We start from the raw sequence: 16,089 nt of genomic DNA on the forward strand, positions 1-16,089 counted from the left end.
TTTTTTTTTTTTTTTTTTTTTTTTTTTTTTTTTGTCTCCAGAGATTCTCAGGCCACTGCAGTAATCAAACTAACCAAGTGAGTGAATAATGAACCAAAATGTCACATATCCAGCAGGAAAATGTATACAAAGTAATCTCTTCTCCTTATCCTTTGCCAAAATCCTGCTCCACTATGGACTGAATGTGCTCCCAGAGCAACACAGTAGTGCTTCTGTCTCTAAGTGTTTTTTTGCCTCTGGCTCCTTTTTTCATGCCTGCAATTGTTCTATGAGAAACATCTTCCAATAGATGTTAACTTTTCTACTTATTATTACCCAGAAGCCAAGAGTTTATCCATTCAGGAACAAGGCAATACTTTTCTAGACTTCTAATACAGTTTATATTTATTTTGCAGATTTTCTCTGAGAATTTTATAATTCAACTGAATATATTCTGTTAGTGACTAACACCAAAGATTTAGGATATAATGTTTTTTAACTTTAATATCTTTTCACACAAATTTCATTTGATCCTTCAAAGCATCCTGCAAATTAGACTAAACAGGTACTATTTGAACTCAGAGAAAGTGAGGCTAAAATGACTTACCCAAGGCCATGAAGAATGTTAAAGGTCTGACTTGGAGCTGCTCTATCAGTCCAGTGTCCTTTCTAAAATATAATCATAAATTTTCTTAGCAAAATAGTATCTCATCTATAAAGGACAGAGAAGTTTCATAGCATGCATTGTAATGTTTCATATGTTGAGAGTTTTGTTGTGTACATAGGTTCTAATAGTTTGACTTTCTTTGTAATCTCAAGTTCTGTGTAAAAAAGTGAACTAATAGAGTGCACCAGACAAATGTTGATTTTAGCTGCTGTCATGAAAACTATATACTGTTTAAAATAATTGTGATGAATAACATGACTTTATATTTATACATTTTAATAGGTTTTTAAAAATACTTTCACAATCATTATTGTATCATTTGAAAAATCACTACAATATTGTGAGGAAGGTGAAACAATGATCATTCCCATGGGAAACATTTCTTCCATAAATCTATGTTCAAGGAATAATTGGAAACGAGTGAACTCTTCATTTTTTATGAGGTTGACTATTATACTGGACCTATTTCTTCTTGAGGTCGAGTCTTGTGACTTGGTATTAAAGATTCTTGTAAAGATTCCACTACCTCATGCTCCATTTTAGCTTAAACATTGTCATTACCTAAATCAGGCATTTAACACTGATTTTACTTCATGACAGTGTGCAAGCCATTGAACCAAGAGAGAGGTCTGGTTTCTGTAACCTAGGAACTTACATTTTAACTAGACTACATGGAGGCAGGCATGTGAGTGCAAAAGAAAAAAAAACACGGGGAATAAAAAGTATTTAAAACAATGAAAATTCGAGATTACAGATAACGAATGATTCTATTTAGGGCTAAAGATAAATACGGCAGTCCTCCGCATTCACATTTTCTGAGGTTTCACTTACGCATGGTCAACCATAATTGAAAATTTTAAATGAAAAATTGCAAAAATAAACAGTTCATAACTTTTAAATTGTGTGCTGTTCTGTGTAATGCAATGAAATCTCACACAATCCCACTGCTGCGGCTTTTTCACTCCCGTAGTTGGGTGAGCGGGAGGGAGCAGCACCCAGCGGCTTCTTCTCTACCTTAGTTTGAAGGAGTGGGAGGGAGTGTTACAGCTCTTTAACTCCCACCACCCGCTGCTCAGCAAGCAAAAGTGCTACACCTCTTTTGCTCCCGCAAGTTCGATTCTTGTCCTGCAACCAGGAGGAATAAGATATGTGAACACTAGGGAATGAGTAAGGCAGAGTAGAATTTTACTGAGCAACAAAGAAAGTTCTCAGCACCGAGAGGGGATGTGAAAATGAATAGACATATGTGAGGTTGCATGCGGGGGTTCTTATGGCTTAGAATGGGGAAGTGCATGCTGATTGGTCCATTGGTGGTCTTGGAACCAATACCATTTGATTGGTTGAAAGGCATCATTCAAAGGAATCAATAAAGAGAGAGAGGGTAAGAAGCGGATAGAAGTTCTTACTCTGGTCATGAATTTATTCGGAACTGTCAGCTCGGGTTTTCGGGCTATAAGCTGTCCTTGACTTGAAGGTCAGGTTTCATCTGACCTTCTCTCTCAGCCTAGGAATTTGTCTGTCTCCTGTCGCTATCACCACTCTGTCCTGCCTGGGACATGAGTCTTCCCTTTACCCAGCATAACCTCACTGTCTGCACTACCCACCTATTAGTCACTTAGTAGCAGTTTAGGTTATCAGATCAACTGTAGAGGTATTGCAGAGCTTGTGTTCAAATAACCCTTATTTTACTTTATAGTAGCCTCAAAGCACAAGAGTAGTGATGCCACGTATTTTTATAATTATTCTATTTGATTATTTGTTATTGTTGCTAATCTCTTACTGCGTCTAATTTATAAATTAGACTCTATCACAAGTACATAATGCACAGAAAAAAAAAAAGTACATATAAGGTTCAATACTGTTTGTGATTTCAAGCATCCAACAGGGGTTTAGGAACATATTCCCTGCAGATAAGGGACTACTCTATTTTCATGTGGAATCCTGAAAAGTTAGAAGTCCAATGTCCTATAAATCACCAACAATAGTTAACATACAAAAGTTGAGGGTAAACTGTGTTCAGACCTTGCGAAGTGCAGTTGTCAAACCTCTAAATAATTTGGGAAGAGTTTGAAAGGGGAAAAAGTAGGAACTATTTAAATAAATACTTAAATAAAAATAGAGAAGCTAAAGGAAGGAAAAAGTAGAGGAAACTAGAGTAAGAATAAGCTGCTGGGATAATTCTAAAAAATGAAAAAGGATCTTGGCAGATTCCCTTTCTCCAGAAAAATGCAATTCAAGATGAAAATTATTAAAAAATACATGTAACATCTGGAAATTGTCCTAGAAACACCAGAAAAAAAAATGCATAAAATTCATTCAAGAAAAACTAGTCAATGTTGTAAGAACAAGTAGAGTCTGTGGAATTCTAGCCAAGATTCTTTAATTACCAACCTCCATTTCCCAGCTTCGCATTACAAGAACTCTACCCCAGGCATGTGCAGTAAAGAAGACAGGGATCTCTCTGTCTCAGGAGGAGCAGGCTGCTGGCATTTCTCCTCCTGCCTCCAGAAGCTCTATTCTAGGAAGATAGGTGATGAAGAAGACCTGGGACTTTCTTCCCCTACTTCATCATAGTGTGGAAGTTCTATTTCAAGTAAAGAAGGCAGATGATACTGGGGCCCAGCACATTGGTAGCGTGGAGGTTCTGTGCCAAGCAGGGCAAGCTAAGACAATCAAGGGCTGTGCCTTACAGACTCTAGTGCCAACTGGTAAGTAGACTAGGGATATTACTCTGGGAGAAACAGATTTCTGCCCCCAACTGTGGTGCAGTCACACAATGGTTCTGCCCAGGTAGAAAGGCGGGTAATAAGGATGAGGAGGAGTTCTTCGGTTCTGCCTGAGGGGACTGGCTTTGTTTGTAACAGTGGATGGAGATCTCTATTCATTGGGGTGTTGCCAAAAACAATAGATACCTTTGTGGAAAGTAATTACAAGGAGGCAGTAACTCTGAAACAAGTAAAGTTGCAGAGAAACCAGAAGTTCAATTAAAAGAACCAAGAAAAAAAGACAGTCAAGAAGAATCTCTCTGTGATTATCATCAGCTCTAGGGGTGGAAAGACTTTCTCCTTGCACTATGCTGTATCCACTCAGGAAGCAATCAGACCAGAATGTGAGTCAAACTTAAAAACATTTCCCAAACCACAGATAGACCCATCAGCATAGGATGGAAGTATAAATGGCACCAGTCACTAACAAGGTTAAATTATACCAGGCTCTTCTGATCCTAGGAAACAGCAATAAATACCAAAAGGAGGGGAGTTAAAGAAATTCATCACACTTTATGTTCTGGAAATGGCTTGCTGCAAAGAAGTACCCTTTCTCATATGACTTAGATAAGACTCGTGGATGGCCCTCTTGTGTACCTACGACAAGACCAGATACAAACACTCAAAATTCTTATTCTTTGCCTCATATATATTTGTTGAACTGTTTGCCCCCATAATCAATCAGAACCAAATACTTGTAAGCAAACTTTAGGTTTCTCTCCTTCCTACATATCTCTGAGTTTTACTCTCAGCTTCAGCCAGCATGCAACTTTTCCTAAATTTCTCCTCTTGAAAATAAATTGACATCAGGATAAAACATTCTCTGATCTGTTATCCTATCATGTCTTCCTTTCATCTCATATCTGAACATCCTGTTCTTTCTAGCCTTGTTTACTTCTCTCTACAAAGGAATAACTCTTTTCACATAATCCTTAAGATGTTTGCTATGGCTGTTTTATTCTCTGTATTGCAATAGTCCCTTCTTCCCCTTTGCAGTAACCCTTCAGAAAAGTCTCTCTTTACCTAAATTTGAAATTTTTTAAAATTAAAAAAAATGACAGTGCTTAAACATAACTTCTGACTAAATACTAAGTCAACAAAGATCTTCTCTTATCTAGGAAAGATACCTGGGAAGCCAAGATTTAAAATAATATCACAGTCATCTGAGAGTCTGGAAGACTATGCTTCCCAGAAGAAATTAGAGAAAAAATCTCCAAGCTGAAGACAGGATGAAATAAAATGAAATAAAATAAAATATCTGAACTGATATAATAGACTTTATGCTACACATGTACTTAAAACAGTAACAGGTAAAATTCTAACCAACTGGGGGTCATAAAGACAATTTTAATAAATAAACAGGCTGTCAAACCAGAGGCTTCTCCCAGAGAGCCAGGATAAAAGAGAAACAAAAAGGAAAAAATTAACAATTCTAGCAGATACATCAGAGGCTGCACATGGCAGAAGAAAAAGGCTTTATAGAATTTATTAAAATAAGTCCCTAGATAAGTGACTAAGCAAAAAACAAAAACAACACTCCTAAGAAAGTCAGTATCCAACGTTATATCAATATATTATCTAAAATGTATAGTTATCAACAAAACATTAGAAAATGTACAAGGAAATAGGAAAATATGACCCATCCCACTTGGGGGAAAAACAGCAGGCCTTAAAAATTGCCTTTATAGAAAATCAGGTGGTAGGCTTAGGAGACAAAAATTTCAAATTGTCTATCATAAATATGTTCAAAGAACTAAAGGAAACCACGTTTAAAGAATTAAAAAGATATTTAAAGATAACATGTTATCACATACAGAATACTAACGAAGAGATATAAATTATTGAAAAGAAACAAAGGAAAATTCTGGAGTTGAAAAGTACAAGTGAAATGAAAACTTTACTGTTTTCATTTCTGAAAAACAGAAATGCATTCTGATCTGCTGAAGCAGAAAAGCATTCTGATCTGCTGAAAAGCAGATCTGAACTGGTGGAAGGAAGAATCAATAAATTTGAAGAGAGATACATGGAGATGATGAAATCTGAAGGAAAGAGAAGAAAATAAAGAAAAATGAACACACTCTGAGAGAAATAAGGAACACTATTAAATACACCAATATAGTAATGGGAATACAAAACAACAGGACAAAAAATATTTGAAGAAATAATGGCTGAAAACTTTCCAAATTATTGGAAATGTTATAGTACATATTAAAGAAACTCAATGAACTTCAAGTAGGATAAATTCAAAGAAATCTAGAGAGAGACACCTTATAATTCAAACGTTGAAAGACAAAGAGAAAGAGAAAACCTTGGAACCCACAGAAGAAAAATGACTTATGTACAAGGGAACTGTAGTAAGATTAACTTTGGACTTCTTATCAAAAACAATAAACACCAAAGACAGTTGGATGACATATTCAAAGTGCAGAAAAAAAAAATTGCTGTTAAGAATCTTACATTCAGCAAAATATCTTTTAAAAATGAAGGTGAAAAAAAGATATTCCCAAAGAATCAACAACTGAGAGAATTGGTTGCTAACAGACCTTCCTTACAGGAAATAGTAAATGTAGTTCCTCAGGCTGAAAGCACTCAGCATCAGATAGCAATTCAAATCTAGACATATTAAGAAAAAAAGTATCAGTAAAAGTAATTATGTCAATAATTATAAAGGACACTATAACTTCATATTTCTTCACCTTTGTCCCTTTGACTAATTTAAGAAGCGATTGCATAAATCAATGTATATAAAATTGAAAAGGTTTTTAAAAACATGATTGGCACAATGATACTCCTTCCAAAAGGTACACATCTTGATCCCTGGAACGTATGAATACGTTACCTTACATGGATAAAGAGATTTTGCAAGTGTGATTAAAATAAAAAATCTTCAGACAGAGTATCCTGGATTACTCAAATCTAATCAGATGAGTCTTGAAATGCAGAAAGCATTTCTTGAATTGAAATCATTTAGACATCAGTGTGATGATGGAAGAAAAGTCAGACGGATGCAATGTGAAAAGAACTTGATCTGCCAAGACTGGCTTCAGAGATGGAGGTAGAGAACCATCAGCAGGTGTGTACATCCCCTAGAAGCTGGAAAATGCAAAGCAACTTCTTCTCCCCTAAAGCCTACGGAAAGGAACACAGCCCTTGATCTTTGCCCAATGAGACCCCATCTCAGATGTCTTACCTAAAGAATTGTAAGATAAAAATTGTTTTAAGCTACTACATTTGTGATAAAGTTATGGCAACTATGTATAACTGTTAAAAGCAAAGAGATCCAGTCAGAATATGCAAATACGTAGAAATAAAAGATTAATAGTTACATAGGGCTTGAGTAAGTGTGGAATAATGAGTGCTAATGGAGTTTCTTTTAGGGGAAACAAAAATATTTTAAAATCAGATTGGGGTAATTTTTACACAACCCTGTGACAAATTCAAAATCACTGAATTGTACAATTTAAATGGGTGAATTGGATAGTATGTGAAGAATACATCAACAAAGCTATATCTGAAAAAATACGATACTGCTTTGAGAATTGGGCATGTTTCTTTTGACTAAAAGAGAGAGATCACGTCTTTCTAAATGAAACAAAAAATGTTAATTATTGGAAAAATGGGGCATTTTACTGAAATGAGTAATGGGATGTATAATTACGACTTAGCGAAGGAAAGAAGGACAAAGCCTCTGGAATTTTGACGAGAAAGTTTAGAGATATTTTCCAGGTGCTACGCCAGCCTTTTCAGACTCTGTGCCCTTTCATTTTCTATAAGATAATATGTATTGTTTTGGGCCAAGTGGTCAAGAAGATTTTCCTCTGGCAGTAGAATCATTTGACTTTAATTTTTTAAAAACCACTTCCCCAGTAAACTAGGAATACAGGGAGGCTTCTTCCTCCCTGCACAATACCAAGAGAGACCCCCTAATGCAAACTATGGTCTTGGACTCTGGGTGGTAATTATGTGTCAATATAGGTTCATAAATAGTGACAAATGTACCACTCTGGTGGAGATATTGATAATGAGGGAGGCTATGCCTCTGTGAAGGGAAAGAGTATATGAGAAATCTCTGCACTGTGCACTATTCTGCTAAAAACATAAAACTAATCTGAAAAATTAAGTCTGTTAAAGAATTTCACCATAAAACCACTTTTCTTAATGTCAAATTTTTCTAACAATTGTTTACCAAATCTTATTTAGAAAATAGCTTTGGCTGGATGTGGTGGCTCATGCCTGTAATCCCAGCACTTTGGGAGGCTGAGGCGGAGAGATCACGAAGTCAAGAGATCAAGACCATCCTGGTCAACATGGTGAAACCCCATCTCTACTAAAAATACAAAAATTAGCTGGGCATGGTGGCACGTGCCTGTAGTCCCAGCTACTCGGGAAGCTGAGGCAGGAAAATCACTTGAACCTGGGAGGCGAAGGTTACAGTGAGCAGAGATGGTGCCACTGCACTGTAGCCCAGTGACAGACCGAGAATCCGTCTCAAAAAAAAAAAAAAAAAAAAGAATAGTTTTAACTTGATCACCCAATAAGCAAGTAATCAATTTGTTTGCCTGTGGCCAGCCAAATTTATTCTATAAAAGTTTTTCTTTGCTCCGGATCCATGGCTTTGGGGAATAAAATATTGTTTTGTTTTTGAAAGTTCAGGTATTTTACTTCTCTCAAGTGTAAAAGATTTTATTAACAACAGGACAGGTTTCTCTCAGCATGAGTGCCTATTATTTGTTTTTTTATTAACAGGAATTCCTGCAAAAAGTAATAAACTAAAACAAAACCTAAAGGGTATAAATGTGAGGTTAAGTCATTTTACTCTCTCCAGTTGAACTACCTAGAGAAAATCATTTTAAATAACAATTTCAGAAGATTTTAAAAATTCAACTCTATCTAAAGACACCATAAAATGGCTCATTATTCCATCTTCCAGGTAACTACCATTATTATTTTAAATGAATTCAAAAATATATGTACCTGACCATAAAATTATACTAAAAGCAATTTTAGTATTATTTTATCTATTTCATGATTTTCCTCCCAGAGATTTCCAGTTCTATATTCCAGTAGTACCAAAAATCTGCATCCCAAGGTTTTGTGTCCCATTCTCTAAAACAATTTATATGAACATGACAAATATGTCATTTGTATAATCCATATATTCGTCCATATATTCTCAATTGTTTATTTGCTTTTGAAACTAAATCCTTATATATCAGTATTTGCAGATTTACTGCATTCTTTTTTATTCTTTTATTAAATATTTTATTCATATTAAATAATAATAATAAATGAATATTAATGTACTCCCTTCTCAGCTTTAAAATATTCATGAGTACTCACACCTTAAAGTTTTCTATGCACCTTTCCTGGATGGCATAGCCTACATTCAACCCAGAAGTAAATGTTATCTTGAATTTTTTATTTTTATCATTCCTTTACACACAGTTATGTTTTGCAAAATAATACTTATTTATGATTAGTATTATTTTAATTGTATTGAAACTGAATAATATTAAATGGTTTTTCTTGCAACTTACTGTTTTCATTGTGTTTGTGAAATTCACCCTTGTGATTGTGTGAAATACTAACTTATTCATTCTCACAACTGTTTTGTATTCTATCTTACAAATATAGCACAATTTACCCAGCTGACTTTGGACTTTTCGTTGTGTCTAGTTTTATCCTGCTATGAAAAATGTTGCTATTAATATTTTTATACATGTATCTTTGTTCACATGTTACAATGACTTTCTCTAGGACATATCAAAGGAGTAGAAGTATTATTTTAGAGGGAAATTGTTTAGCTATACAAGGTAATGCCACAGCAAATACAGACAGGAGTATTAGCTTACATCCTGACCAATACTTAAAATTAGCAGACTTAAAATTTTACTAAACTGAAAGGTTTAAAATTATAATCTTACTGATTTTAATTAGTTTCCTGTTTACAAATTAGGTGGGGCATCTTATATTTATTAGCCATTCATTTCCTCTTTCAAATGTGTTTCCTGCCTATTTTTCTAAGTGATTATTTGTCTTTTGATAATAGTTTTCAGAAATATTTGTGTTTAAAAAAGAAATGTCTTATTTATTTTATGTGTTTAAGTGATCTTCTACTTGAAGCTTAGCTTTTCACTTTACTATAACTGTTTATGGTGAAGCTATAGCCTCAATTTTATTTTATCTTATTTTTTTATTATTTAAGTTCTAGGGTACATGTGCATAAGGTGCAGGTTTGTTACATATGTATACTTGTGCCATGTTGGTGTGCTGCACCAATCAACTCGTCAGCACCCATCGACTCGTCATTTACATCAGGTATAACTCCCAATGCCATCCCTCCCCCCTCCCCACTCCCCATAATAGGCCCTGGTGTGTGGTGTTCCCCTTCCAGAGTCCAAGTGATCTCATTGTTCAGTTCCCACCTGTGAGTGAGAACATGCGGTGTTTTCCGTTCTTGCGATAGTTTGCTGAGAATGATGCTTTCCAGCTGCATCCATGTCCCTACAAAGGACACGAACTCATCCTTATTTATGGTATAGCCTCAAGTTTAAAGTAAAGATGTTTATAAAGCCTTTTATTTCTTGTCCATACTTTTCGCTCTTTTAAAAAAAAAAATGCACTTTTGACTGGGTGCAGTGGCTCAGGCCTGTAATCACAGCACTTTGGGAGGCCAAGGTGGGTGGATCACGAGGTCAGGAGATCTAGACCATCCTGGCTAACACGGTGAAACCCCGTCTCTACTAAAAAAAACAAAAAAAAAGTACAAAAAACTAGCCAGGTGTGTTGGCCGGCACCTGTAGTCCCAGTTTCTCGGGAGGTTGAGGAAGGAGAATGGTATAAACCTGGAAGGCGGAGCTTGCAGTGAGCCAAGATCGCCACTGCACTCCAGCCTGGGGACACAGCGAGACTCCGTTTCAAAAAAAAAAAAGAAAATGTATTTTAATTGCAAGATTTACCTACATTTACTTCACAAATATTACAAGTTTTGCTTTTCATATTTAATTTTTAATCTATCTTAAATTTTGATATAGTATGAAATAATATCTTTATTGGATGATCTGTGTTTCCTTTACATTTATTATAAAACATTTTATTTAAATTGCCTTGAATTAATGGATTATTTTGGATTAAATTGTCATGAACTGGCTATATTTCTTGATTTGTTTAGCTATTCTGTTACATTTTTTACCAACTTCTATAAATTTTTCCATTAAGATCTTGTACTTCCTTTTGTATTTAATACTTGGAACCCCTTTTTATTGTCAGTTTTTAAATTGTGCTTCTAATTGCAATTTTCTAATGTAGAGAAATACATTTTATTTTTGCATATTCTTATATTTAGAAACTTTGCTTAACTGTCTCTTTAATTATAATAATCATTTCCAAAACTCATTGGGTCTCTCTGTGTATACAGTCTTATTAACACATTTGTAGTGTTGATGCTTTCATTCATAATTTATAATTTATATGCTTTGTTATACAGTTCAGATTTCTATTACAACACTGAACAGGCATGATACAGTGGCCTTCCTTGTGCAGTTTCTATTTAAAGTGCATTCTTTAACGTTTCTCTATTTTCCATTAGGTTTGCTAAAATACTGTTTTATAAAAATGTCTGTATTATTAATAGAAGGACCACATTTTAGTTTAGTACAACAAATAGCTCCTGTTGTGGACTAAATGATCTCCCCAATATTCATATGTTGAAGTCTTAATTCCTAGTGTGATGGTATATTAGTTCTCATACTGCTTTAGAGAACTGCCTGAGACTAGGTAATTTATACAGGAAAGAAGTTTAATTGACTCACAGTTCTGCATGTCTAGGGAGGCCTCAGGAAACTTATAATCATGACAGAAGGTGAAGGGAAAGCAAGGCACATCTTACATGGCAGCCAGAGAGAGAGAGAGAGAGCGCAAAGGGAGAAGTGCCACTTTTAAACCATTAGTTCTCATGAGAACTCATTCACTAGGAGGAGGATAGCATGGGGTAAAACCACCCCCTCCACCTGGTCTTTGACATGTGGGGATTATGGGGATTATGAGAATTACAATTCAAGATGAGATTTGGGTGGGGACACAAAGCCTAACCATATCAGATAGTATTTGGAAATGGGGCCTTTGGAAGATAATTAGATTTGAATGAGGTTATGCAGGTGGAGACCCAGTAGCGGGATTGGTATTCTTATATAAGATGAAGACAGCCAAGTTCTCTCTCTGTCTCACTGCTATTTGAGGATACAGAGAGAAGGCAGCTTTCTGAACAACTGATGATTATTGAGCATCTAGAGCATCCCTGAACTTCCTATTTATGGACTTCATTTATGAAAGAGACATAAACATTACCATATTTAAGACAGTAATCTTGAGTTTGCTGTCATGTATAGCTAAATCTAAATCTAAGTAAACATGCATTTTATTAGATTTTTTAAACAGCTCACTTCTATTTTTAGCTTGCCAGAGTTTTATCGTTTTGGGTGTTAAATTGTACAAAATATTTTTACAGATGTTTTTCTCCTTTATTCCTTTAATTTAGTGAATTATTTTATAACTATACTATTTTCTAATCTCAATCTGTTCCTTTTTATTTCTGCTTACTCTCCCTCATAGCAAAATTTTCTCCTGTTTCTGTGATATCCTTTTGTGAATTAATTTTCTCTGGAACTTATCTATGCGAATTATTTTAGTCCTGAACTAAGTTGCAATATTCCAGAAATGACCTTCATTTGCATCTCCCAAGAGTTTAAGTGAACTAAAAAACCAGAGCTACTTTAGAATAAAGCCCTAAGTTTGGAGTTTTCAGCCATATATGTTATTGAAATGCAGTTTCCTTGCCACATTAGGAACAGTTTATACTTCAGTCTTCTTAGGGGGAAATACTTCCCCACTCTGCCTACAACCAAAGGCCATAAACAGCACATTTTATTGGCAGGGTAGAATTTTTTTATTTGCTTATTTATATATGTATGTTTGTTTCATTTACCCATTTTACTAAGTTGACTAATCTTTAGAGATTTTCAATCTTATGATTTTCTGTGTTTAAGCCCTAGGTTTTGTCTCCTGTTCCTAGCAGAGTAGGCCTCTGGGTTGAAGTGAAGCTCTGGGCTGACCAGAAACCCAGAGGCTTCTATGCTCACTCATTTGTCAGGATTTGTTGTGTTCTCTTTTTGGTCTTACAGAATTTTCCACATTTGTTTGCCTTCTCCTCTAATACACTTGTAAAACACGCTTTTAGTATTTATTCAACACTTGTGCTTACCCATTATGTATTAATTTCCCAAATAATGTAATATTTTCACATTTTTGAACTTTATATAAATGGAATCATACAACTTGAACTCTTTTGTATAAAGTTTTCTTTGCTCAACATTGAGTTGTAGGGATTTTGTTGCTCTGTGAAGGTGTAGTACATCCATTTTCATTGCTGTATAATAGTTCATTGCATGATTATAGAATTTTTTTATATTACAGGTAGACATTTTTGATGGGAAGAATTGTAAGTTATCTCAGAAAAGTGTTACTAGAAAAAATGTTGTACATGCACCCTCCAGTATGTGTCCATGAATTTTCTCAGAGGACATTTATGAGTTTTGAATTGCTAGTTTTAGGGTATGTATGTACAGCTACTGTGTTGGTAAACTGCTTACTGATATAGTTACACCAATTTCCACTCCCACTAAAAGTGTGTGACAGTTTCTATTACTCCACATTTTCACCAGCATTTTGTCACTTATTTTTTAATGTTGCTAATTTGGTGGTATATAGTAATATTATGGTTCTAATTGTCATTGCATGATTGGCAATGTGATTGAGCATTTTTTATTTCATTGTCTACTCTTTTTTTCCTTCTATTAATTGCATGTTTTCATATGTTGCCCATTTTAAAATGTATTTGCTTCTTTCTCTTTTTGAATACAGGTTTTCTTTATTTCTTAAAACTCATCAGGAAGGGCACAAACCACGACTTGGCTGGAAATTATTTATTTTCACATATATTCATTACCTTGACATTTTAAGAAAATATACTTTAGGAAAAATAAGGAGATGTATGAAAAACACAAAGAGGAACTTCTCAAGGAAAAGAATACTCGATACAGGATATAAAGAAGACAGATGTAAAAGTATCATCGCATATCAGGAAACTCAAATGGAAAGAAAAAATAGAAGAGGGAAGAAAATCATGATTCAAACTATCTCAGAATTGAGAAAAGAAAAAGATAATGCAAGCCTAGAGAATGAAGCATTTTATCACAAAACAAGTATGATCCGTAAGAAGAGAAAACGGACCCACAGACAGATTTTTAAGGGATCAGAAACAAAGAGCAAAAGAGATCAAAAGAACCAAATTACCTATAAAGGAACACAAATTGACTCTGAATACAAGATTACAAAGGAATAATATTATCAGTTTCTAAAGGAAAGTACATTTAAACTAACATTTTAATGTCCAGCTGAACTACCTTTAAAGGCAAAAACAAGATAAAGCTGTCCTTAGACACAATAGAATCAGGGTAAAAACTGCTTTTGAGAAAAAAAAAAAAAAAAACTCAAAAGAATTCAGAAACAGTATGTCATCTCTACCAGAGTAATACAATGAAATTAAGTTTAAGAGATATACATCAATAAACAAAACAAAAAATATAGATCATGGAAGTATATATGGATATCCATGACTAGATGCTCAATATATTGGAGTGGCTTTCTGTGGTGAACATAGTGAACATAGGAATGGATATAGGAGTAGGAATGAGTAATGAAAATGGAAAAATGCATAAAAAATGATTTTTGCATAAACTGTTGATATTGGTGTGCCATGATTTGTATAACTGCAATCTTCTCTCTTATGCCTTCAAAAAATAAAGCAAAAATAAAAATGAAGGAGAAGTTTGTTCCAAGATGGCTGAATGGGAACACCTCCTGTCTACAGATCACAGCGTGATCGACACAGAAGACAGGTGATTTCTGCATTTCCAACTGAGCCTCCACTGGTGATAGCCAGGCAAACAGGGTCTGGAATGGACCTCCAGTAAACTCCAACAGAACTGCAGATGAGGGACCTGACTGTTACAAGGAAAACTAACAAACAAAGGAATAGCGTAAATATCAACAAAAAGGACATCCACACCAAAACCCCATCTGTAGGTCACCGATATCAGAGACCAAAGGTAGATAAAACCACAAAGATGGGGAGAAACCAGAGCAGAAAAGCTGAAAATTCTAAAAACAAGAGCACCTCTACCCCTCCAAAGGATCGCAGCTCCTAACCAGCAAGGAAACAAAGCTGGATGGAAAATGACTTTGATAAGTTGTCAGAAGTAGACTTCAAAAGGTCGGTAATAACAAACTTCTCCAAGCTAAAGGAGCATGTTTTAACCCATCTCAAGGAAGCTAAAAACATTGAAAAAAGGTTAGATGAATGGTTAGCTACAATAAACAGTTTAGAGAAGACTTTAAATGACCTGATGGAGCTAAAAACCATAGCACAAGAACTTCAGGACGCATGAACGAGCTTCAATAGCCAATTCGATCAAGTAGAAGAAAGGACATCAGTTATTTAAGATCAAATTAATGGAAAAAAGTGAGAAGACAAGTTTAGAGAAAAAACTATAAAAATAAATGAACAAAGCCCCCAAGAAATATGGGACTATGTGAAAAGACCAAATCTACATTTGATTGGTGCACCGGAAAGTGACAAGAAGTATGGAACAAAGTTGGAAAATACTCTTCAGGATATTATCCAGGAGAACTTCCCCAACCTAGCAAGACAGGCCAACATTCAAATTCAGGAAATACAGAGAACACCACAAACAGACTCCTTGAGAAGAGCAATCCCAAGACATATAATTGTCAGATTCACCAAGGTTGAAATGAAGGAAAAAATGTTAAGGGCAGCCAGAGAGAAAGGCTGGGTTACCCACAAAGGGAAGCCTATCAGACTAACAGCAGATCTCTCAGCAGAAACCCTACAAGCCAGAAGAGAGTGGTGGTCAATATTCAACATTCTTAAAGAAAAGAATTCTCAACCCAGAATTTCACATCCAGCCAAACTAAGCTTCATAAGTGAAAGAGAAGTAACATCTTTTACAGACAAGCAAACGCTGAGAGATTTTGTCACCACCACGTGAGCCTGCCTTACAGGAGCTCCTGAAGGAAGCACTAAACATGAAAAGGAAAAACTGGTTCCAGCCACAGCAAAAACATGCCAAAGGGTAAAGACCATTGACCCTATGAAGAAATGGCATCAATTAATGGGCAAAATAACCAGCTAACATCATAATGACAGGATAAAATTCACACATAACAATATTAACCTTAAATGTAAATGGACTAAATGCCCCAATTAAAGACACAGACTGGCAAATTGAATAAAGAGTCAAGACCCATCATGTAATGTATTCAGGAGACCCATCTCATGTGCAGAGACACACATATGCTCAAAGTAAAAGGATGGAGGAAGATCTACCAAGCAAATGGAAAACAAAATAAAAGTAGGGGTTGCAGTCCTAGTCTCTGATAAAACAGACTTTAAACCAGCAAAGATCAAAAGAGACAAAGAGGCGAGGTGTAGTGGCTCACGCCTGTAATCCCAACACTTTGGGAGGTTGAGGCAGGTCGATCACGAGGTCAGGAGATCGAGACCATCCTGGCTAACATGGTGAAACCCCGTCTCTACTAAAA

The sequence above is a fragment of the Colobus angolensis genome, unplaced genomic scaffold, assembly GCF_000951035.1.
Source record: "Colobus angolensis palliatus isolate OR3802 unplaced genomic scaffold, Cang.pa_1.0 Scaffold16, whole genome shotgun sequence".
Taxonomy (NCBI): Eukaryota; Metazoa; Chordata; class Mammalia; order Primates; family Cercopithecidae; genus Colobus; species Colobus angolensis.